The sequence below is a fragment of the Pogona vitticeps genome, chromosome 1 (assembly GCF_051106095.1).
Source record: "Pogona vitticeps strain Pit_001003342236 chromosome 1, PviZW2.1, whole genome shotgun sequence".
Taxonomy (NCBI): Eukaryota; Metazoa; Chordata; class Lepidosauria; order Squamata; family Agamidae; genus Pogona; species Pogona vitticeps.
Genome location: NC_135783.1, coordinates 72411529 through 72437768, shown reverse-complemented (window position 1 = coordinate 72437768; position 26240 = coordinate 72411529). Strand labels below are relative to the sequence as shown.

The following is a 26240-nucleotide window of genomic DNA, read 5'->3' as shown; positions in this document are numbered from 1 at the left end:
ATTGGCATTTTTCAATATAACCATCCTTGAAAAGCCATTAATTATTATATTAAAACTATGCATATTTTTTAAAAAGTGCCTGTGCCCTTTGGATGGCAAGAAAGAGAGAAGAACATAAACAGTGTACAACAAGATGCAAACTCTGTTGTAAGGTGAAGCAGATGCTCTGGGTCCTAGATATTGTTGCACACTACTTTGTTCTTACTAACTGTATCAGGACTACATATTTTATTTTATCAGAGAGACTGCCATTTAAAAGCAATTATTATTAGATGATAAACATTTATTTTAAAGTATCAAAGCGTTGAGTTTATCACCTTGAAATCTGGTCCGTTAATGAATCATTGAAGACTAGGGCTAAATGGAACTGCAGGGGTCATCCAGTCCATCCCCATGGCAAAGCAAGAAAGTGGTCATCCAATCTCTGTTAAAGCACCCTCAGTGCTGGAGAACCCAGCACCCTATAAGGCAGTTCATTCCAGCTCTCACTGTCAGGATGTTCCTCCCAATATTGAATTGAAATTTCCTTTCCTGTCATTTAAATCCATTACTTTGAGCCCTGTCTTCTGGAGTCATCAGAAACAAGCTCACTCCGTCCACCACATGACAGCTCTTCAAATATTTGAAAACAGTGATTTATCACTTCTCAGTCTTCCCTTCACTATACTAAATGTACCCAACTCTTTCAACCTTTTCTTGTACAGCTTAGTTTCCAGACTTTTCAGCATTTTGGTTACCTCTTCACTGGAAAAGTTCCAACTTCCCAATATTCTTGTTAAACTGTGGTAGTCAGAACTGAACAAAGTTTTCCAGGTGAGGTCTAACCAGCACAGATTAGAGGGGTCATGTTCCTTCCCTTGATCTGGACACTATACTTCTGTTGAGGCAGCCAAGTAGCAGTTTAGGTTTTAGGTTTTTAAAATTATTATTATTTTGCTGTTACATCACACTGTTGACTCATGTTTTGCTCATGATATACTAAGACCTCTAGAAACTTTTCACATGTCAAGCCAACCATCTCTCATCCTACATTTGTGCCTCTGATTTTGTTCTGCCTATATGTATAACTTTGCTGGGTGGACAGCTCAGTGAGTTACTTATCTGGCTGCAGAGCCAGAGGTTGGGAGTTCAATTCCTCACTGTGCCTTCAGGGAGAAGAGTCAGCCTGTGTGACCTTGCGCAAACTGCACAGTCCCAGAATGCCCCCAGAAGAAGAGGATGGTGGACCCCTTCTGAGTGCTCTCTACCTAGGAGTTCCCGAAAAGGTTTGCCACGTTGTAAGTTAGAATTGTTTTGATGGCATGTTGTTGTTGTTGTTGTTGTTGTTGTTGTTGTTAGTAGTAGTAGTAGTAGTAGTAGTAGCAGTAGCAGTAGTAGTAGTAGTAGCAGCAGCAGCAGCAGCAGTATTAGTACTGTATTATTATTATTATTATTATTATTATTATTATTATTAGTAGTAGTAGTAGTAGTAGTAGTAGTAGTAGTAGTAGAAGAAGAAGAAGAAGAAGAAGAAGAAGAAGAAGAAGAACAACAACAACAACAACAACAACAACAACAACAACAACAACAACAACAACAACTTTGCCCTCTGGCCACAATTGAAATTCATTTTGTTTGTTTTGTCTCAGTTCTCCAATCTGTAAAGATCTTCCTGAATCCTGATTCTATCTTTTGAAGTATTAGTCATCCTTCTCAGTTTAGTGCCATAGACAAATTTAATGCACATTCCCCTCCAGACACACCTCCAACTCATTTCTGAAAATGTTGAACAACATCAAGCCCAAGGCAGTCTCCCGTGGCATCCCAATAGTCTCTTTACTCTACACAATGATAGAAACCATTGGCAAGCACTCTTTCGGTATAGTATGTTCGTCAACTGCAAATCTTCTTTATGAAAGATGCAAATTCATTTTATGGAATGGGTTAATTGATGAAGCCATTAGAAGGAAGATTATCAATCAACTAAAAATATTCAGTTACTGACACCATTAGTTTGAATTCAGGTGTGCTGCAAAGCTGTTTGGTAGCAATCCAATCAATGAAAAAGCCAATATCTACTGCAGTCAGACAGACTGGATACCTAACATTGGCGTGGCATCTCCATCCAGTGTATGACTTGTCTGAGTCTCAGAATCAACACAAAGTATCAAGAAGGCAGAACAGGAGAGAGGGGTAGTCAAAGCACACAGACATTGGATTACTCCTGAAAGATATTAATGCATTCCCCTTGTTTTATGACTTTGAACTACTTTACATATGGTTAGCGCAACTCCTGTGCATAGGAAATTATATGCACAGAATCAGATGTGTGTTTTTCCATGTGTATATATTACTGGAGGCATGTTATTTAGCCACAGGCCCCTATGTCTTTAACAGACTGCATGAGCACTTTTCACACTTTAAGACAGATGCCATTTCCTATATGGGACGAGAAGTGAGTTTAAGCAGAACACATTCATTTACTCAATGACAATGACAAGTATGGAACTTCTTGAAGGAGATTTGTCTGAAATGGGTGACCCCAGGTTTTGTTCACAAATCACAGGCAAGGAATCAGCAGACTCTAAAGGCAGTGAAGGCAGTAGTTGTCTGTACAATAAAGATTGATTTGATAGAATTGTTGAACCTGTGCACTGAGGGGGGCACTTTGTTGGAGAACAAAGGCACAAAGGCACTTTTTTTAAAAAATGAAGAAATTGCAGAAAAGCCCTCTAGTAAATCCCCCCCCCCTCAATTCTCCTAGAATTGATAAAGAAAACTAATTTCCTTGGTTCAAAAAGTCCCTAATACAAACTGGACATTGTCCTTTATAATTACTTCACAGTTTCCATTGGGATTTGAATTAATTAACAACAGTTATTTAGTTAACAGCAGTTATTTAGTCATTTGCCTTGCTCCCCATGATTTCAATCAGCACATAAGCAATTAGTAAGATGTCTTTGCAGCCATATACATCTGTGAGGCATGTTTCAAAAAGACAATAATGGGGTCCAGTTTTTCAATAAGTTTTGCTGCAACGAGGCATAATTTCCACAAAATTTAGCCATGAATGTGTCCATTGCTGCCATATTCAAAGTCTTAATTAGCCACTCTGTTATTCATTCAGACAGATGCTATATTTCAGAATCTAAACAAACCACGATTTATATTGCACAGAATTAATCATTCTTTGACATTCATCTTCCAAACAAGAAAATTAATTGGTCACATTTAAATACTATCTCCCTATTTCCTAGAAAAAGGACAACACACGACTACTTTGAATTGCAGTGGTTAAACCGCTGTACTGCAGCCAAAACTGTGCTCATGACCTGGGGTTCAAATCCCAGGTAGCCGGCTCAAGGTTGACTCAGCCTTCCATCCTTCCGAGGTCAGTAAAATGAGTACTTAACTCACCGGGGGGGGGGGGCAATGTGTAGCCTGCATAGTTAACTTGTAAACCGCCCAGAGAGTGCTTGAAGTGCTATGGGGCAGTATATTTATTTTATTTATTTATTTATTTGATTTTTACCCCGCCCCTCTAGACCATGTCTACTCGGGGCGGCTTACAAAATAAAACAAAACAGTATAAAAATATATAAAATCATAAAAATTACAACTACAGTTTCAATTTAAAACAATTAATTTAAAGAGAGGATTACCAAGATGGGATAGCAAAGAAAAAGAAAAAGAGAAATACTTAATTGACTGGAGGGAAGGCCTGCTTGAATAACCAAGTTTTTAACTGGCTTTTAAAAACACCCAGCGAGGGTGCCAGCCGAATTTCTGTTGGAAGGGCGTTCCACAGCCGAGGAGCCACCGCCGAGAAGGCCCGGTTTCTTGTTTTTTCCTTCCGGGCCTCTCTCGGCGTCAGACCCCTCAGCCGCCCCTGCTGGCTATGTCGGGTGATTCGGGTAGATCTGGGTGGGAGAAGACGGTCTGCCAAATATTGAGGTCCCAAACCGTTTAGGGCTTTATAAGTGATCATTAGCACTTTGAATTCAACGCAGACTTTGCATGCTTTGCTTTTGCTTTAAACATAAAAGGTGTGTTTGCACATGAAGGACAGCATGATGTTTCCTGACATTTATATTTTAGTTCAATTTTGGGGGGCCCTCTACCATTGAGTTTATGTGGACAAATGGGGATTTGAACCTAGTACTCCTGAATCATAGCCTAACACTTTGTCCACAACACTACACCAGCTCTCCATCCCAGGATGAAAGTTCCAAGTAGCAGTTTAACATGCAATACATTCTCTGAACTTAGCAATCTCACCCCTTATTTCCAATATTTTTGAAATCTGTATCACACATAGACCATTTAAATATATATACATATGGGAAGTGTGCATGGGTCCCGTATATACATTGAAGACTGATGTGGCCCTTTGAACTAGATCCCAATTTAGTTCAAAGTGATGACGGGTCCCCTGCTTGGGTTTTGTCTCTGAGTCCAAATTGATATTGGAAGATTCAGGGTGTTGGCCTTTTCGCTACCTTGTACTGGAAAACCAAAAGAGTTGTAACTTTGTTTGTTTGGTTTTTCACTGATTTGTGTAAAATCTGGAAACATCCTGGAACCAGAAGAGGAGAGAATGCTGCCAAATGTCAGAAAAGGCGGCTTTTGGGCTGTTTGTGTAAGCTTTAGATTTTTCTTTGTTCAGAGAATAAGATGTATCACTCAGCACACCTTGATAAGTAGAGGAGGAGAAGGCCTACCAGACATCCCAGGGAATGTCTGTGAACGTGTGTCCTTTGGCCATCTGCTGCCTGCCCTTTCCCTGGAGAACTTCCACCTGCAATATATCTTCTTCAGCCAGCAACAGCCATCTTTCCCCTCTCCCCCCCCAAAAAATCTACTCTTGGGATTGGCTATATGTTTAAATTTTATTTATTTAAAATATTTTTAAAACACCTTTCTCCTCAAAAAAAAAAAACCCAAGGTGGCTTACAGCAATTAAAAGGCAGTATATAAGTTAGTAACAATGAGTATGCAATGCTAAAGGGATCAGTGAATGGAATATCGAAAAATATAAGGAACACCAAAACGCATTCAACACAGTAAGGTACAACTATCCATTTTAAAAACCACACTCAGGTAGCCATTCACCCAGGGAAAGCTTGCCTGAAGAAAAGGTCTTCACCTGGTTGCGGAGGAGCAGTAAAGATGGGGCCAGGCTGGACTCCTGTGGGAGAGAGTTCCAAAGCAACAGAAAAGGTCCTCTCCTGTGAAGGTGGCGGGACTGAGAGAAAGGCCTTTCCTGATGATCTTAACACTCAAGCAGGCTCATAAAGGGAGATGTGGTTCTTGAGATGGCTTGGACCCAAGCCATTCAAGGCTTTGTGCATTAAAACCATCCCTTTGAATTCTGCCTGGAACCAGATATAAGCTAGGTTACCATTGTGGTTATAAGCTGCCACGAAAGGGGGTAACTGAATTAGTGGAGAGACTCCTTCGGGGAAGGAAGTTAGGAAGGCACAAGGGTAAGAGGCCAGCCTTTTTTTCTTGTGCCATTGCCTGCACGTGTTGCCATGTGCTATCACAGGAGGGAGGATTGCTGTCTGACATGGCACGGGGAGATATGGAGGGAGGAAAGGGAAAGAAGCCATGGCTGTCTGACATGGCAGAGGGAGATATGGAGGGAGGAGGCCTTTATGGCATTATGAAAAAGGGGTGTGCAATATGGAGTTTGGTTGCTCCCAAGTTTCCTTCCATTTCAAGCGACCTGCATAAGTGTGGCAACAGATACAGAATGCTGTTTCGGGTCAGTGAATGAGAAAACAACAGCTATTCCGGATTTGATCCTGGGTGAGTGTGCAGATTTGGCATGTATCACTGAGTTCTCAGTGGATGAAGCTGGGAGGGATTAGTCTGTCTCGAAGCGGTCCACTAAGGTTCTCAGTGCAGCAAGGAGCAGATTCACAGGGGTCTGCCGTGATCCCATTCTTCTCATTGTGTCCCCCCCCCCCCCTTCAATAGGCTGCTTGGCTGCCTGGCTTCTGGGATTTTTCTGTCTCTATCATGGAGAAGAACTTTGGGTTCTGTCTGTGAAGGTGTTTGAGGTGCTAAGTTAAACTAATGATTAAGTTATGATGATGATGGAACGGTGACAGTTTAAATTGTAAAAAGTGTGTGTGTGTATGTGTGTGTGTGTGTGTGTGTGTGTGTGTGTGTGTGTGACAGAGAGAGCAAAAATAATGAGTAGATACTGTATAATGAAATGAAATTTAAAATATGTTTCTTCTTCTCACAAGTATGAGCGATACTGTGAAGTTGGTATATGATGCATGAACTAAGCCCCCAGAGCACTACAAGTTATGACATTCTTTGATCATTCAGCCTGTGAAATCTGTCACAGCTAGCATTTCCTATGTAGGGGTTTTGTATGCAGTGTAAAGCAGAATATTTATTATGCACAAATAACGTTCTCCCTCTGGATATCCTTTGAATATTTTGCCCAAGAAGCACACAAATATCCAGAAGAATTGTTCTTTTTCTTCTTTTTATTGAATATGCAAGAGGGATTAAATGTAATAACTTTTCTCTAAAAATGTATATATAGAAAACAGAAAACTTAATATAAAAGTTTCATTAAATGAAAAATCCAAGTCTCTTATCCACATTTGTCCATGTTCTGGAAGACTCACTGGGATGTTTATTGTGTCTGCTTCTGTAGGACTTCCATTAATTTAATATGGTTGTTCACATGACAAATAAACCCTGTACAGAAACTATGGGTCTTTACTTAGAGAAGTGCATGAGATTAGATATGATTTCCTTAACTACTCTGCAAGGACCACTAAAGTACATTCATTATATTGCTACTTTAACAATTCTCAATCTCTCTGTCTCGCTCTCGCTCTCTTTTTTTCGTTTCAAAATTACATTGTATGTCTTGAAGTTACCTCTACCATGTAGTTCATTACTGTTCAAGCCTCCATGTTATACTCACATTTCACATTTCCAGGGCTTTAATTCATATATATCCCTTAAGTATTTCAACATTTGTTGCCCATAAAATTGGCACTCTTGACATGGGTAATAAAAATAATAGCACTGCCTGTGTTTCCTTTTCACAATATGAATTCAGTGTGCAATATGTGTATTTTCTGTCTTAAAAGATGCTTCCTGGCACAAATCAGATGTATACATAAAAGGTAAAGGTAAAGATTCCCCTTGACAATTTTTGTCCAGTCGTGTTCGACTCTAGGGGGTGGTGCTCATCCCCGTTTCCAAGCCGTGGAGCCAGCGTTTGTCTGAAGACAATCTTCCGTGGTCACATGGCCAGTGTGACTTAAACACGGAACGCTGTTACCTTCCCACCGAGGTGGTCCCTATTAATCTACTCGCATTTGCATGCTTTCGAACCGCTAGGTTGGCGGGAGCTGGGACAAAGTGACGGGAGCTCACTCCGTCGCGTGGATTCGATCTTACGACTGCTTGGTCTTCTGACCTTGCAGCATAGGCTTCTGCGGTTTAGCCCGCAGCGCCACCACGTCCCACGATGTATACATAATAGCACACAAATAAGCCAGTGAATAAGAAAGAGAGATATGTACAGTATATACTTTTTTAGAATGAATCAGTAGAGAAAGCAAATCCAACACCTGAAAATAACTCAGGCCAAAGGGGGAAAGAATATGTTTCAGTAACTAAATGATGCATTGATTAACACAATAAACAAAGCAGAAAACAGGGGATTACACTAAGCTTTGCTAACTGGCATGACAAAGTGATGAGAAGTGAAGAGAGATGGAACAATAATCAACCTCTGTTTACCACCAGTTCTATGATCTGCTAAATCCTGCTCCAGCTGTTGAAGGCAGGAAGAGCTGTGTGAGATGATAAGCTATAGAACTTCAGTGAACTCACATATTTCTCCCCCACAAGCCCTGTGATTTGTATGAGTGGTGGTGGCTATCTAAAGTGTTCCAAGAGGGAAGTGCAAATCTGCTCCTTCGGGTTCTGAGCATACCATCTTGGCATTTTCTTTGCTGGACTATGTTGGGGACACACTGTCTGGCTTCTCTATCCTCATTTTAAATGGCCAAATCTCTGAATTAGTCCGAATTGCTTGAAACTCTTCTGCTTTGTTGCACAATTGTTCTGGATATTCTGCTTCAATCCATGCCAAGGCAGATGCCCAGCCTGCACATACTGTCCTGAAATGTAGTATTCACAGCTGCACATATGGTGCTTGTACATCAATGGGCTTCCACAATGAATTTCAAGAGTGGGAGGTGTTTTTTAAATAAGTATTACTTATTGCATAGGAGGCTGCTTATTTTACTGTGTTGAATTGCCCAAGAAAGCCCTACAGCTCATGAAATTTAGTGCACATGAAAATTTACATATGTATAAGAGACTGCTGCACATATACCAAGGTGCACTTATCACATGAATTCCTCCAAATTTGTTGAATCCACAGGTGCTCAGATTGAGCAACAGAAAAAAATTAACAGGAAAATGATAATTACTGAGGAATAGGTTTTCAGTTAAGTTTACATCTTACCACATTCTCACATTCAGTCACCAGCAACAATATTGGCCCAAATCTTGTGCTTAGGGTAAGAACAAACATCTACTGTAGAGTAAGCCCATTCAATCAGTAAAGATTTGGTGAATAAGCTCCTCCATAAGTTCAATTGGCACAATAAGTTGCAGTTAGAATAGGTTCATTTGAATCAAGAGAACTTATGGAGGAGAACTTCTGACTCACGAAATTCCCATTGATTCAATAGGTCTGTTCTAATGCAATTCACTGCACAAAGCAACAGGATTTTGGCCAATATTTCTGAATGTTTGCACATAGACATCACAGTTTTCAGAGTCTACATATGGTCTAGTCTTGCTCAGTTCAGCATTAAACAAGAATACTGGGAGAGTATCAAAATAAGTTATGTTATCATAAATCATCTAGAAATGTCACCTAATTTTTGGCCCATTCAGAATTTACATCTTGGCTGGAATGGGCAGTTATCCTAGCTTGACTGCTTGTTTGTGTTATCTACCTATCTAATTACTTTTTTTTACTTGCTTGATCTATCTGGGCCTGTTAACTATGCTTGGTGGCAACTTTCCTATGGCATTTCTCCTATCTAGTTTTTGAACTGGTGGGACTGATTTACTGGATTCATGGCAAGTGGAGGATAGTTAGGACTCCATAGCCTTCTACCCCCATCATTCTAGTTTCCATGGCTAAGAAAACTGTGTTAATTTGTTGCCTCAGAGACTAAAAAAATATTGTAGCATATCTAAGACCAATAAGTGTCCTTTGGCATAAAATATAGTGGCATAATCTTTGATGAACACAGTGATTTATAGTTCATAACAACTTCTATCAAGTGGTTTTGTTTTTCCCCAGGATTTTATGTTATCTTTCTGCGGGAGCTGACATTTAATGCTGAATTCAAATCATGGAGCTATCCAAACATTTATTCAGTCATACAGTGCTGGCTGACTTTGAAGTAAAATAGTTTGCAAGGTTGTATTACTATCCACCAGACATATTAAAATGTGTTTGTTTCACAGTTTCTCAAATGTTCAACAGAAAAAACCGTTATTGTAGTGGAATGTTATGGTGCAATCACAGAGAGAAACAGATCACAATTTGAACTGCTTATTGAGCGGTCTGGCGTGCTCCATGTCCTGGTAATTGCATGACACATGGGGAACAGAACTCTAGCCTGACCTTGATCCATGCCTAAGTTGGATCGTTTTGGGCCAGCTTTAGGGATTTTACTTTTACCGATCAGGCTGAACTGATCCCTCAGCACAGTGGTCCCCAACCTTGAGCCTCCAGATGTTCTTGAAATCCTGGGAGTGGTGGTGAAGGCTCCTGGGAGTTATAGTCCAGGAACATTTGGAGGCCCAAGGTCGAGGACCACTGATCTAAACAAAGGAAAATGTTTGAGAACTAGAATGCAGAAACCACACAGCAGTGAGAATGAAAAAGCCCCTTGTTGTCTGGCCTTATAGTGAGCTAAACCAGATTTGCTGCAGACCAAATGGACAGGAATATAAAAGAGGAAGGTAAGTGGATTTTTTTGTATTTGTCACTTTAAAAGAGGGATAATCTAATAACATCTGAACCAGATTATTCTGATTTAGAAAAAAAAGTATTATATGGTATGAGGCAGGAAATAAATCATATATCTTCTTCCTGGCACCCAACCCATCCATTTGCTCTTAATTTAAAATTAGCTGCTCATGAACAGCTGCATGGGAGTTTTAAAAACCTGAATCAAATCAAAGGTTGCTTTTCTTCTTTGTATTAATTCAAACTTTTAGCTCCAGGTTTGTGGTTTCAGGCCCTTAATTTTAGGATAAATCGTAGTATTCTTTGATTTGATTACTGATTCCCCCCCCCCTTCTCTTCCTGTCATGTCATTTTACTTGTTCATTTACCATTATGTTTTTCTCTACAAAGAAGGGACGACTCACCCAACATATTGCACTATTCATTGTTATCCCTTCCATTGTTTCATACATTTCTTTCTATGTCTGATGACATGCCACGCCATTAATTTTATCTGATGTGATGCTCATGAAGCTAGACTTCTTCTACCCGCCCTGTATAACCTTGTCCCTAACTCTCTGGAGAAATTTCATGGTTATCCTAAAGAAAGAAATAAGGAGGTAAAACTGGAGGTGTCTGTACCAGTGGAAGACAGACATAATCAGAAACAACCCCTTGCATTTTGTACCATTACAGAGATAATTTCTCCTTATGCCACACAGCCCATCTTTTTGCTGAGTCTTTCTTATAACCTATCTCTGTATAATGAAAATGATTTTTGACACACAGTTGTTTTAAAAAGTTACACCTTTTTCAGATGAATTGCTTGACTAAGCAGCATATCACATCTTTGAGGAAAGTTACTTTTTGCATTGCAGCTTCCACAGTCCCTTGCCCAGATAGATGCTGGGCTATGTTGTTGTTGTTGTTGTTGTTGTTGTTGTTGTTGTTGTTGTTGTTGTTGTTGTTGTTGTTGTTGTTGTTTAAAAAAGACTTTCCAAAGCTCTGGGAGTAGAATATCTTCTGATGTTCCCTCTGAAGTAATTTGACATGACTAGAAACCTGGGAGTACTTTCCTATGACTTCAGTCAGTGTTCTCTAATTTGCTCAGTTCTCAAAGAATGAAAGCTTTGTTTTCATTCTGTGTTTGTAGTTTTTTTTTCTCCCTGTATCAGGAAAACAGCATGTGCTTTGTCAAATCTCCCCAACATTATTTTTCCCCTGAGATGTGCCCTTCCTTGAACTGCTTCTGATAATACATCCCTGGTTTTGGCCAGAATCATAATCTGGTTAGAAGAGTAGCTCCAATTCATAAAGTGAAACATTTAAAAAGAAGCACACGAGAGAGACCTAAGCAAATTGGAGCCACACAGCAAGTGCCGTTTTTACAGTTGGCTGCCTTGTGTATGAATGTAATGTTCCTGCCAACAAACATCTGTTCTGCTTGCTTCTTTTATAGCAGGGCTTCTAAGTCAGCAAGGGCAACCTTTTGTACAATCACCAGGTGTAACATTAATAGAGTTTGGAACAGATTTTGGCTGAAGGTTGAATCCATTTGAAGTCATGCATCCTGTGACTTTGGACTGCGGCCTGCAGTTGGGATTATTGTTTTAATCAGCAGCCACAGCCACTGCACTATGAATAATATGGAAAGCCCAGGTACCCATCGCCAGACTGAAGTGAAGGGAGCAGAATGCAGATGTCAACAGAAAATCAGGATATTCAGGTGCAGACATTTTGTAGTAGTAGTTCGACAGGAAGTGAATGTTTTCTCCTGAATGAAAGATTCACATTGTATTAGGTTTGATTGCAGTTGGCAATACTGGGGAAGATGGACCAATGGTCTGAATAAGGATGAGGTGTGTTTCTGTTCTAATACAGATGTACTAATACATCCTTTCCCGCCTTAACTCTTATTTTGTTCAGAATGGCAGAGAACTGATAGTTGCATAAATATTTGTTGAATGTAGTAGCAGTTTGTAGAAATTAGCTTTAGATTCTTTCATACATGATCTCTGAAATCTGAGGTATCTGTATCTCAGATGGCTCCCATCTGATACTTTGTTAAGCAGTGGTGTGGACTGGAAAGTATAGGCTTTAAATCCCTGAGGGGCAACTGCCTCCTTTCTGTTGCCATGATAATTTTTGAATCATCTTTTTCTTTCCTCCTATGCCAAAAAATTTGTGAGTTTTATCTGTAATGTCTGTGGATAGAGCCAGTGACTGATGTTCAAAAGTAGTTTGGGTAGTCCACCGCAACTAGATAGGCGGGATATAAATTAAATAAATAATAATAATAATAATTGTTGGTTTTGATTGTTTTTTAAACGGCTCAGAATAGGATTACCTGCAGACCCTGGGTCTCAGAAAGCCTGTGTGTGTTGTTCAGAGACAACTGCTTGGTTAAGGTGAAATTCCAGTCAGAATTTCCACTGTGAATTGTCCAAGATCCTGACCAGCTCAGCCTGGCCTGGCCTGAGCCTGCCTTGCTTAATCTGGCCTCATTTAAGAATAGGGCCTTGGTTCAGGAAATTTGATGTATTCTTTCTTGGTAGTATCACTGCTGCATTCCACTTCCTAGCAGTCTTATGCTAAGATAAAACAAGGTACAGTGGCACCTCGACTTATGAACTTAATCCGTATTGGAACGGTGTTTGTACGTTGAAAAGTTCGTAAGTAGAGGCAAAATTTCCCATAGGGATGCAATGAAAACCATTTAATCCATTCGGGCTGTTCTTCATTCGTATGTCGAGGTGCTGTTCATACGTAGAGGCATTAGTTCCCATAGGAACTAATGCAAAGCCGGTTAATCCATACTCTTCCACTAGGGGGAGAATTTTTTCTTCTTTTGACCTAAGATGAACTTAGATCAAAAAAAGGGCAGGAAATGTTTTTTTCATTTGCAAGTCGAAGCAGCATTTTGCGAACGGAGCTGTTCATAACTCGAAACGCTCGCAAGTGGAGACGTTTGTAAGTCAATGTACTACTGTATACAACTTGACAGAGGTATTATTTGAATACATTCTCAAGAATATTTAAGCATGGATTCATGGACATTTAATGCTGTTTAATATATATTTTTTACCCTCAGTCAGGACAGTTTAAACACTGGGTTTTGTTTAGCCTTTCAATGACCACTGATGCTATTCAAGCTGGGGATAATGCACTATAAGGCAAGAGCATCTGCAGCAACATCAACAGCAGCGGCAGCGTTCTTTGAGATAAGTGAGCAAGGCTAATGCAGTGCCTTTCCTGGGGTCAGAAAGCATCCTTTGACCTGCTCTGTCCTATTGTACCTAGAAAATCTTGTTGATTTATCTGACATCCAAATAGTTTCCTTCTTTGAAAAAATAATACAGCACCATCACAATGTGGAGATGGTGCAACATCCTTTAAATCACAGGTTAAAGGTGTGCTGTAGGATCTCTGTGTCTGATTACTTTAAAGACATTCTTTAACCCAGTCTTGTAGTTGTGAGTGCTGCAAGAGCCAGATTATGCCTGTATCCTATACTCATTAACCTGTGAACTGTCAGTAATTTAAGCCCTTTTCAGAAAGACTTACACAGCACACCTAAAATGGCAGGCTCCATCCTTGTCAAAAAAGCAGGCATTGGTAGGGTTTTTTTTTTCCTTGCTGTCAAGTCAATTTCAACCTGTCGCTACTCTTTGGAAAGTTTCATAGGTATAGATTATTCATATGGGCTTTACCATTCCCTTCATCTGAAGTTTAAACAAGTACATTCCTACATGTTTAGGCCTTTTTCAGATACAGCAATAAACTAGCACACGGCAACGATGGATCCTGCTGCTGTGAACCTGTTGCCCACACATTTTATTGAGTGCATGGAAGAGCGTGATAAGGGCAGTGTGCATGTTCTGACCTTCTAATGCACTTGGAAGGTGACCTTACATCTCACATACTCCAAAACAGCAAAATGACAAAAGGAGACAATCCAAAAAAAACCAATATCCAGTACATGGGGAGAGGGCATCTTGACACAAGGCTCTTCAGGTCACAACTGTGTTTCCATGTGGCAAAAGTACACCTTTGAACACAAGTGTGTAGTTTCTAAGGGAGAATACATATACCCAAACATCTCAGGGCTGTGACAATATGTCCTTCAGCACTGAAATCTTCAGTCCCTCATTTAAATCTGATTCATATTTTGATGAAATTTGGTTTAGAAGATGAGACAGTATCAACATGTTCATCAATATAAAACATGTTCCAGTGAAATGTCCCTTAATTACTATGTAGTTTTGATAACCTCTTCATGGATTGCTGCCTTGTCGTGGTGAAGGGGCTTGAGTAATTCAGAGAAGCTATGGGCTATGCCGTGCAGGGACACCCAAGACGGACAGGTCATAGTGGAGAGTTCCGACTAAACACAATCCACCTGGAGCAGGAACTGGCAAGCCACTCCAGCATCTTTGCCAAGAAAACTCCATGGACAGAAACAAAAAGGTAAAAGATATGACACTGGAAGATGAGCCCCTCAGGTCAGAAGGCGTCCAACATGCTACTGAGGAAGAACAGAGGACAAGTACAAGTAGCTCCACAGCTAATGAAGTGGTTGAGCCAAAGCCGAAAGGACGCTCAGCTGCATACACACCTGGAAGTGAAAGGAAAGTCTGATGCTGCAAAGAAAAATATTACATAGGAACCTGGAATGTAAGCTCTATGAACCTTGGGAAGCTGGATGTGGTCAAACAGGAGATGGCAAGAATAAACATTGACAGCCTGGGCATCAGTCAACTAAAATAGACGGGAATGGGTGAATTCAATTCAGACAATTCTCATATATACTATTATGGGCAAGAATCCCATAGAAGAAATGGAGTAGCCCTCATAGTCAACGAAAGAGTGGGAAAAGCTGTACTGGGATACAATCTCAAAAATGATAGAATGATTTCAATATGAATCTGACAGGTCGCAAAGTCAACCTGAGGAATTGTTCATTGCAATTCAGTGTATAAGTTGTTACAGGATCAGATTTAGTAAGCAACATGTAACAAAGGAGCACAGCTGAGTTAATTGAGGCAGCTGTGGGACAACCAATTTGATTGGAGAAACCAAGAATAAAACTAGCCAAGCTTGCAGAGACAAATTGTTGGGTAGTTTGGGTAGTTGGGCTGTTGGATAGTTTGGGTGGTTGTACTGTTGTGTTGCTGGTGATTGTGTTGCTGAGAACTGTATATTCTGCATCGTTGGATGAAGACTTGCCATATTGCAAGGAGAAGATCCTGGGAGAAGACTATCTCCGTGGTGAGAGGAGAAGACTTCGTGGATGCTGGACTATTTACATTGGTAACAATCTTTGGTTACTGAAAACTGTAATTTACCATTGCTAACTGAAGAACTACTGTGAATGACCAGGACTGTATAAAGACCAAGAGAAGCTGTATTTACCCCTGTATATATGGACTTTAATGTAAATAATATTTTCAACACCACAACAGTGTCTGTTTGGTTTAATCTCTGGGCAGTTCACTTCACCATTACGCCCCTGGCGTAGTCTGGTAACGCAGCACCTCTGTCAATTGGTTATGGGCCCAGACAGCGCACCAGACTGCATCCAGGTATAAATTTAAGAAGTTATTGAAGAAACTGCTGAACAGAGAGAGCCAAGTAGTGTGGGCTACAGTCTGTGGTGAAAATGGCCAACGAAATGTCTATGGCTGGACTGTGCATAAAAAAGTTGAATGGGGAAAATTATGCAACTTGGCAGCAGAAGGTTCAGTTGCTATTGCAAAAGGAAGCATTATGGGACATTGTAGAAAATCCCCCAGCAGTCCTAGATGAAGAAAAAAGAGCACTAAATGTTAAAGCTCTGGCTATTATTGGGTTAACTCTAGAAGACCGTCTTCTTATCCACCTGAGAGGCCAAAACTCAGCAAAGAAGGCATGGGAGGATTTAAGGAGACTCTTCGTAAGAGATAACGTTGGAAGCCAGATTCAAATTGCCAGGAAACTTTTTCGAACTAGACTGAAAGCTGGAGGGTGTATGCTTCAACATTTAGAGGCAATGAAGTCAATGTTGATGGACTTACGGGAAAAGAACATCACATTTACAGAAATACAAGAAGCATTTATTATTCTGTCTTCATTAGATGAGTCATATGATCAGCTGGTGACCAATTTAGAAATTCTTCCTCAAGCAGAGCTAACAGTAATTAATATAACGAGCAAACTGTTGGAAGAGGAACAAAAGAGAAAAGATAACAAACAGCTCCGAGACTCCAAACTCACTAATCAATGTGATAAGCTGAAAGAAAGTGAGGAGGAGGGGGACACAGCTGCAAGCATTCATTCTGGAAAACGCTGTTTTTCCTGTGGCTCAAGAAAACATTTGATGAAAGACTGTAAATTTAAGAAAGGAAAAGAAAAACAAACCAGACGCAAGAGAGAAACACTAAGCCTGACTGAGGAAATTTATAACTCTGAACAGGGTGAAGAGTGGATTGTCGACTCAGGAGCAACTGCCAGCATGTGTAAGAGCAAACAGCTAATATTTAACTACCAACCTGTATCCAACCAACAAGTATGCTTAGCAAATGGTGTTAGTGCTAAGGTACTGGGAAAAGGTAAAGTGAAATTACCTTATATTGCTAGACCAATAGATGTTTTACATGTTCCAAATTTGAAGCATAATTTACTTTCTGTGAGTTCATTAGCAAAGAATGGGTTTGTTAGCACTTTCTATGAGAGTAAATGTATAATAACTAGCAAGAACAATGAAAAATTGAATTGCTATGCTAGAAATAATTTATATAGACTAAACTGTACTAAGGCTAACAATGTCTATGAGAACAAATGTATACACAAAGATTGTATTCATTTATGGCATCAAAGACTTGGACATGCAAACTACAAAACACTTAGAAAAACAATTGAAAACTCAGTAGGAGTTAATCTAAAACAATGTAATGAATATGTGAATTGTCAAGCATGCCAATTAGCCAAGAGTAAGAAAGCTCCTATAATGAAACATAGTGATGTACAAGTGAAAAATATATTAGATTTAGTGTCAATTGATGTAATTGGACCCAAAAGTGCATCATTAGGAGGAGCTAGATACATTCTCTCTATCCAAGACCAAAAGTCCAGGTTTGGATACTGTTATCTTATGAAAGATAAAAGTGCAGTACATGTAGAGTTTGAAAAATGGCTCAAATTTGTAGAGCGTAAAACAGGGAAAAAGGTTAAGGTGGTACAAACTGACAATGGAACAGAGTTTACAAATGCCAAATTTCAAGCAATATTAAAGAAAAATGGCATTACTCACAGGAGAGCCGCTCCCTATACACCTACTCAGAATGCCTTTATTGAAAGAAGAGGCCAAACTCTGCAGAACATGGCTGAGGCAATGATTAGGGGGAGTAATCTATCAGAGAAATATTGGGGTGAAGCTACACTTTGTGCGAATTTTTATATTAATATTCTTTGGCACAGTGGAATAAACAACATACCCTACACAGTTTGGACTGGGAGAAAACCAAATTTAAAATTTTTACACGTATTTGGATCTCCTGCATGGGTTCACATCCCAAAAGAAATAAGGAGAAAGGGAGAGAAGAAAGCCAGGTTGATGTATTTCCTTGGATATCAACAAAATAGGAGAGCATTTAGGTTTGGGTTGCCAAATACCAACAAACTTGTAATAAGTAGCAGTGCTTCTTTTAATGAGCACAGTAACTGGGACAAAATATGTAAACCCCCAGAAACAATAATTAAATTGCATGAAAGGAATGAAAGTAGTGAAGATAGTGCAGATAAAAGTGACTCACAAACAGAGCAAGAAATTAAAGGAGAGGTAGAACCTGAGGAAATGCAATCAGATAAAGAAATTCCATCCAACTCAGAAAGGAGGGAAACTCTAGAGGAGGACAGAGAATTACCTAGGAGGTCTAGCAGAGAGAGAAAAACTCCAGACAGGTACAAGCCTGAGACCTATTACTGTCTCAATGTGGCTGAACCAGAGACATAGGATGACATATGTGATATGCCTGAGAAAGAACAAATAAAATGGAAAGAGGCAATGGAGAAGGAGTTAAATTCATTAAAACAACTGAAAGTTTATGAGGAGGTGAAACTGCCTGAAAAATCAAAAGTAATTGGTTCCAGATGGGTATTTAAAAGGAAGGTGGATGCCGATGGTAATGTGAGGTATAGAGCAAGGTTAGTGGCAAAAGGATATGCACAAACTTCAAACGACTATGATCAAGTTTTTGCACCGGCTCTAAGACCAGAGACATTGAGATTTGCTTTAACCTATGCAGCCAAGCATAATCTCATGACCAGGCATGTTGATATAGAAACAGCCTATTTATATGCTGACCTGAAACACATAATTTATATGGAAATTCCACCAGGAATTGAAAGTGAAGGTAAATGCTGGATATTGAAAAAAAGTCTATATGGTCTCAGACAAAGTGGCCATGAATGGAACCAACATTTAACTAAAACTTTAAAAGATAATGGTTTTGTGCAAGGAAAGGCTGACCCTTGTTTATTCATAAATGTGAGAACACAAGCTATAATATTAGTATTTGTGGATGATCTAGCCATATTCACCAAAGATGAGAAAGGGGCTGAAGAAATAATCCAAATGTTAAAGAAACATTACAAATTGAGAGATTTAGGAGAAATAAGTAACTACTTAGGAGTAGAAATAGAAAGAAGTAAGAAAGGATTTAAAATAGCCCAAAAGAGCAAAATATTAAAACTCCTAAAACAGTATAAGATGGAGGATTGTAAAGGTGCAGCAACTCCAATGAACATAGAGTTCGAGAAAGAAGATATTAGTGGCCCAGATTGTGATATTGATGTATATAGAGCACTGGTAGGCAGCTTACTATATTTGAGCAGATGGTCAAGGCCAGACATCTCTATAGCTGTAAACCTGCTATCTAGGAACGTGAGTAAGCCGAATGAAAGGCACATGCAATCAGCAAAAAGAGTACTTAGGTATTTAAAAGAGGCACAAAATAAAAGGCTAAATTTAGAACCAGTGGGAGAACTGTCTGTTACTGCCTATGCCGATGCTAATTATGGTAGTGATTTAACGACCAGACGATCAACACCAGGCATGACTGTGCATTTGGGAGAAAGTTTGATAAGCTGGAAGACAGCTAGACAGAAATTTATATCGTTGTCTTCTGCCGAATCTGAGTATGCAGCATTATCTGAATTGTGTACAGATCTAGTATTCTATAAACAATTGGCACAAGATCTGGGTGTGAATATAAAATCACAAATAAAGGTTTTTGAAGATAATCAAGCTGCCATACAAATGGCAAACTCACCAAATGTAAAAAGCAGATCTAAACACACAGATATCAGGTACCAAAATGTAAAGCAAAGTATAGAAAATAGTTTAATTGAACTGGTATACTGTGGAACAGAAAATAACAAAGCTGATTGTTTAACAAAAGTATTGGGGCCAACTAAACATAACAAAGCATGTGAAATGTTGGGAATGATATAAAATATGTATGTGAATGTAAAAAAAGAACTCTGTATATGTTCAAGGCAATGTACAATGTATGTAACAGAATTGCTATAAACAATTGGAGGAGATTGACAGGTCGCAAAGTCAACCTGAGGAATTGTTCATTGCAATTCAGTGTATAAGTTGTTACAGGATCAGATTTAGTAAGCAACATGTAACAAAGGAGCACAGCTGAGTTAATTGAGGCAGCTGTGGGACAACCAATTTGATTGGAGAAACCAAGAATAAAACTAGCCAAGCTTGCAGAGACAAATTGTTGGGTAGTTTGGGTAGTTGGGCTGTTGGATAGTTTGGGTGGTTGTACTGTTGTGTTGCTGGTGATTGTGTTGCTGAGAACTGTATATTCTGCATCGTTGGATGAAGACTTGCCATATTGCAAGGAGAAGATCCTGGGAGAAGACTATCTCCGTGGTGAGAGGAGAAGACTTCGTGGATGCTGGACTATTTACATTGGTAACAATCTTTGGTTACTGAAAACTGTAATTTACCATTGCTAACTGAAGAACTACTGTGAATGACCAGGACTGTATAAAGACCAAGAGAAGCTGTATTTACCCCTGTATATATGGACTTTAATGTAAATAATATTTTCAACACCACAACAGTGTCTGTTTGGTTTAATCTCTGGGCAGTTCACTTCACCATTACGCCCCTGGCGTAGTCTGGTAACGCAGCACCTCTGTCAGAATCCAAGGCAGACTTTTCAATATCACAGTAATCCAAGTTTATGCACCAACTGAAGAGGCTGAAATTGACCAATTATATGAAGACTTACAACACCTTCTAGAACTGACACCAAAGAAATATGTTCTTGTCATTATAAGGGACTGGAATGGTAAAGTAGGGAGTGAAGAACAGATTTAAGGAACTAGATTTGGTGGACAGAGTGCCTGAAGAACTATGGGTGGAGGGTTGTAACATTGTAGGAGACAGCAACAGAACCCATCCCAAAGAAAAGGAAATGCAAGATAGCAAAGAGGCTGCCCAACGAGGCCTTACAAATAGCAGAGAATGGGCAAAAATTTTTGGGTACAATATTGACTTAGAAAAATGGCAAGGGCTGTGGTCTAGAAACTATAAGATGACAATGGCAACATCTTATAAAGAGAATCTATATAAAATGTTTTATAGATGGCATTTACCTTCTGATAGATTAGCTAAGATGTACTCTAACAGGTCAAGTAAATGTTGGAAATGTCATAAAAAAACTGGAACCTATTATCACCTCTGGTGGACTTGTGATAAAGCAAAAAAATTTTGGTACAAAATACATACATGGCTTGTTAAAATAATCAAAAAACATGTAGATTTTAGGCCAGAGCTCTTTCTGTTAGGTATAATACCAGAAAGTGTTGATAGACAAAATGTATATTTAATACTGCATATTCTAACAGCGGCGAGGATTATTTATGCACAGTACTGGAAAAATGAAGGAACACCTACGGATCAAGAAATAATTAAAAAGACATTGGACTGCGCCGAAATGGACAGACTAACACTGAAAATCAAAGGAAAAGAAGATACAAAATATTACCAAACATGGGACTTATTCTATCAATGGTTAGAAGGATGTTGTATAGATTAGGAGTATAATGTGTGTAGTAGTTGTTTTACAAATGATTATAAGCTGTACCCTGGTGACACAATGTTAAACCAATATGGATGGATTTATATAATAAAAAAAAGTTAAAAAAATAGCAGAGAAGAGAAGGGAAACAAAATGCAAGGGAGATAGGGAAAGTTACAGAAAATTGAATGCAGACTTCCAAAGAATAGCGAGGAGAGACAAGAGAGTCTTCTTAAATGAACAGTGCAAAGAAATTGAGGAAAAGAATAGAAAGGGAAAAACTAGATATTTCTTAAAGAAAATTGGAGATTATTAAAGGAATATTTCGTGCAAAGATGGACGTGATAAAGGACAAAAATGGTAGGGACCTCACAGAAGCAGATGACATCAAGAACAGGTGGCAAAAATACACAGAGGAATTATACTAGAGAGATCTGGATGTCCCGGACAACCCAGAATTGTGTGGTTTCTGACCTTGAGCCAGACATCCTGCAGAACAAAGTCAATTGAGCCTTAGAAAGCATGGCTAACAACAAAGCCAGTAGAGGTGATGGCATTCCAGTTGAACTATTTAAAATCTTAAAATATGACACTGTTAAGGTGCTACACTCAATATGCCAGCAAGTTTAACTCAGCAGTGGCCAGAGTACTGGAAAAGATCAGTCTATATCCCAATCCCAAAGAAAGGCAGTTCCAAAGAATGCTCCAACTACTGTACAATTGCACTCATTTCACACGCTAGCAAGGTTATGCTCAAAATCCTACAAGGTAGGCTACAGCAGTATGGCAAGTTCTTAAAGAAATGGGAGTGCCTGACCACCTTATCTATCTCCTGAGAAATATATATGTGGGACAGGAAGCAACAGTTAGAACTGGATATGGAACAACTAATTGGTTCAAAATTGGGAAAGGAGTACGACAAGGATGTATATTGTCCCCCTGCTTATTTAACTTATATGCAGAATACATCATGCAAAAGGCTGGACTGGCTGAATCCCAATCCTGAATTAACATTGCCAGAAAAAATATGAACAACCTCAGATATGCAGATGATACCACTCTGATGGCAGAAAGTAGGGAGGACTTAAAGAATCTCTTAATGAGGGTGAAAGAGGAGAGCGCAAAAAATGATCTGAAGCTTAGCATCAAGAAAACTAAGATCACAGCCACTGGTCCCATCACCTCCTGGCAAATAGAAGGGGAAGAGATGGAAACAGTGACAGATTTTACTTTCCTGGGCTCCATGATCACTGCAGATGGTGACAGTAGCCACGAAATTAAAAGACGCCTCCTTCTTGGGAGGAAAGCAATGACAAACCGAGACAGCATCTCAAAAAACAGAGAAATCACCTTGCCGACAAAGGTCTGCATAGCCAAAGCTATGGTTTTTCCAGTACTGATGTATGGAGGTGGGGGCTGAATCATAAAGAAGGATGACCACCAAAGAATTGATGCTTTTGAATTGTGGTGCTGGAGGGGACTCTTGAGAGTCCCCTGGACTGTAAGGAGAACAAACCTATCCATTCTGAAGGAAATCAACCCTGAGTGCTCACTGGAAAGACAGATCCTGAAGCTGAGGCTCCAATCCTTTGGCCATCTCATGAGAAGAGAAGACTCCCTGGAAAAGACCCTGGTGTTGGGAAAAGTGTGAGGGCAAGAGGAGAAGGGGACGATAAAGGACGAGATGGTTGGACAGTATCATCGAAGCTACCAACATGAATTGGACCAAACTCTGGGAGGCAGTGGAAGACAGGAGGGCCTGGCGTGCTGTGGTCCATGGGGTCATGAAGAGTCGGACTCAACTATTAAACAAAGAGTTTTGATAGGCTGACCCTTGCATTATCAATACATGGCAGCTGCGTCACAAATCTCTGGCCTGTCATAAACATAATACTCTTTTCTTCTAAGCTCAGCCTAATATAGCACTTATTATTTAACTTAGATTTAAATTAGGGAGAGATATAATTAATATCAAAACTCATTAGTGCCTTTTCAATGACCTACAATGCATTGAAAACCGATTAATCCGTAACCGGCCGTTTTTGTTCCATTTTTATCCCATTTTGGTTTTTTTCTGGTCTGTAGGCCGATTCTCCGGCTGCAAGTCAAACCTAAATTTTGCAGCCAGAGAAGTCTGTAACTCGAAAAGTCTGTAAATCAAGTCGTCTGTAAGTCGATGGCCCACTGTATAATGTGGAGTTAAAATGTTCCAGTGCAGGCTGGAGGTCAGAACAGTATACATTTTTTAGTACAGTCATTCAGGTATCGCTTAAAAAAAGATGTTTATTAAAGATTCCCTGGGTGACTTCAGTTGTTTGGAAACAGAATTCATCTTTCAATACTAATACAGTTACCATACAGTAAGTCTTCTTCTGTTGTGTCTGCATGAATCAGATGAACTCCTCTTGATAGGGTTAACAATCAGTAGCAGGTATTTGAATAACAGAACATGCGGAGAGAAGATGCATAAGGTAGAGTGTATTCCAGTAGTAGCTACCTTAACTAGCTATAGCTGGAAGGCACTCCTGTTAGAATTGGGATCAGCTTTAATGCTTGCTTCTTTTAGGAAGGGTGTTGAAACACAACGATTTACTCTACCTTATATTGTGATGATTTTTAAAAACTTATTCCTTCCTTTTGTTAGTCCCAATTGGGATGTTATGAATTACATGCTGTCAAGTTGGAACTGACTTCCAGCAACCCTAATAGGTCTTTCAGAAAATACGAGATTCTTTCCCATCCACCCACCACAAGAGAGTTTCCATGGCTGAGCAGGGAATTGAATCCAAGTCTCCTGAGTTCTAGTCCAATCTGTCACTCTGCACTACACCACACTGAGTATCCCCAAACGGAATAGACTTCTTGAATCTATTGCTGGATATCAATACTTATGTAAAACCTCCAGAGTAAATGTTTGATGACTATTGTGATATGCCTTCAGTTTTCCACTAGTAAAACTGGGAAACTGGAAAAGCAGGGTAGAAATCAGTTAACAGCAACAGCAAGTAGATACTGCTCCACTTACAGAACGGTTACAAGATGCATTAACCTTATGGCACAGTGGTTTAGCTGCAGTACTGCAATCAAAACTCTGCTCACAACCTGGGTTCAATCCTAGGTAGCAGGCTTGAGGATCAGTCAGCCTTTCACCCTTCTGAAGTTGGTAAATTGAGTACCCAACTTGCTGGAGCGGGTGGGGGGAAGAGAGCAATGTGTAGCCTATGTGATTAAATTGTAAATTGCCCCGAAAGTGCTGTAAGTGCTTTGGGGTGGTACATAAGCGGCACGCTTTTTAGCTACCAATTATTTTTAGTTCTTTGTTCATATTTAAAGAGCATATGATGTGGAGCACAGAATTTACAAGGGAAGCCTGCTTGAATATTTCTTTCCGATCCCTTCCGGGTTTTAATTTGCTGATTCTTGCTATGCAATCTCTGAAATAATTATGCTACAAACAGTACTTTCACTATGTATTATCCTAAACAACTAAAGGCTTTGAAAATATGCTAATAACATTTTCAGGGTATTGCATTTTTGAAGACACAGATCACTGTTTTTTTCATCTTCTTTTAAGGATGGAGAAATTCTTGGGCTACAATGATCAAACTTTTTCATGGGAGATTTTAGAAAAGGTAAAATGCATGGAAAGTCTCACATGAAGAAAGATAAAAATAAGTTAATTTAAAGGACTGTGTGTACATCTCAATCCTACAGATACTAAGCAGATTTATTTTCACTTCCTGTGTCTCACTGGAAAACTGCCCAGGCTTGTGAATTGTCCAAAAGTACTGTAATACATCTCAATTGGCAGCTTAGAAATCAAGCTAATTTCTGAAACCTGAATGAATGAGTGCACATGACATTGTAAAAAATAGCATTGTTCTTCTTCTCAAGCCCTTTATTAGCTATAAAAATATACACAACTCTGCCAAAACCCTGCTGATTTAAGCCATCACATTTCTTGTCTGACTGGAAATTTGAGCTGGCCTAAATTGTATTGCTTTGCCTTATCTTTCTTTCAGAACAATAACTCTCTTACATTGTTAAAGTCTAAGGAAATATCTCAGCAATGCAATATACAATATCTGTACAAAGGGCTGCTTTGTGCTGATAACCCCTCAGAGGAAATCATGCCATAGATGCTAGCTGTCAGGAGTAATATTTATATTGTCCTCTATTGGCAGAATGTAGGGCTGTGCATTGAATTTGGACGAACCATGTATTACTTACTGAATGAGCCTGATTTGGACCAATTTTTGTGAGGTTTTGATTGAAGCAGAATGATCAGATTCTGTTTCTCAGCAAAATTAATTGACAAGAACAAGCCCAATCAAATGAGACATAGATTGTTTCAACCCTTTTCCATTTTATTTTTAAAGAACATTTTAAAGGTGCTCTTTATGTAAACCCCTGAATTTATCAGGTCCCCTCCCCCACCTTTAAGGTCTATCATGCCTCCAGATGAAACACATAAAAGACTTCCAAGCAAATAAGAAGTCCAAAGAATATTTTAGTAAAATCAGGCTACTTGGATACAGGACAAAGTTTCTGTGACTGTGGAAAAATTCAGTTGACTTATGCATATACAATTAATGCACCACCATATGTACAAAAGGAGACTGAGCAAATGGCAAAGTTAATACTATTGAATAATTAGTCCACTTCTGGTTGAAAATAGTGTAATTATCTTCACATTTTAATTTGTTTATAATTTGTTTATATTTCATATTTGTGTGGTAGGTGTTCTGTGTTGTCAAGTGACCCTAATAGGGCTTTCAAGTGAGATATTTAAGTAGTGGTTTTACCTATTCCAATTCCCTAGTGACCTTCTGTGGCTAAGTGTGGATTCAAACCCTGTTCTTCAGAGTCCTAGTCCAACACTCTATCCACTACACCAGATTGGGAATCTAAATTTCATATACAGTACATCACAAATTTAAAATTGTGCAGTGCTCTGATACAGTTAAAGAAAGGATGCTCCAGATTTCAAATTCTGCACTGCAAAAACAACAAAAGTTACTATATTTTAGTTTTCCACGTTAAGTCAATGGGAGACACACACATTGATGAGGATTTGAGGCCCAATTAGAATAGGATGAGGCACAGATCGCTTCAATTCAAATCAGTATCTGTTCTGTGTCCTCAAGTTGGCCTTCAGA

General features: G+C 39.3%; 1 long non-coding RNA gene across 1 annotated transcript in view; it reads left to right on the top strand.

Moving 5' to 3' along the window:
- The first annotated feature begins 4126 nt into the window (after window positions 1-4126).
- Window positions 4127-26240, top strand: part of LOC140705883 (uncharacterized) — a 60070-nt gene continuing 37956 nt past the window's right edge. The window contains exon 1 of the long non-coding RNA XR_013540558.1: window positions 4127-11726. This is a non-coding gene — a long non-coding RNA (uncharacterized LOC140705883). The remainder of the gene's footprint in view (window positions 11727-26240) is intronic.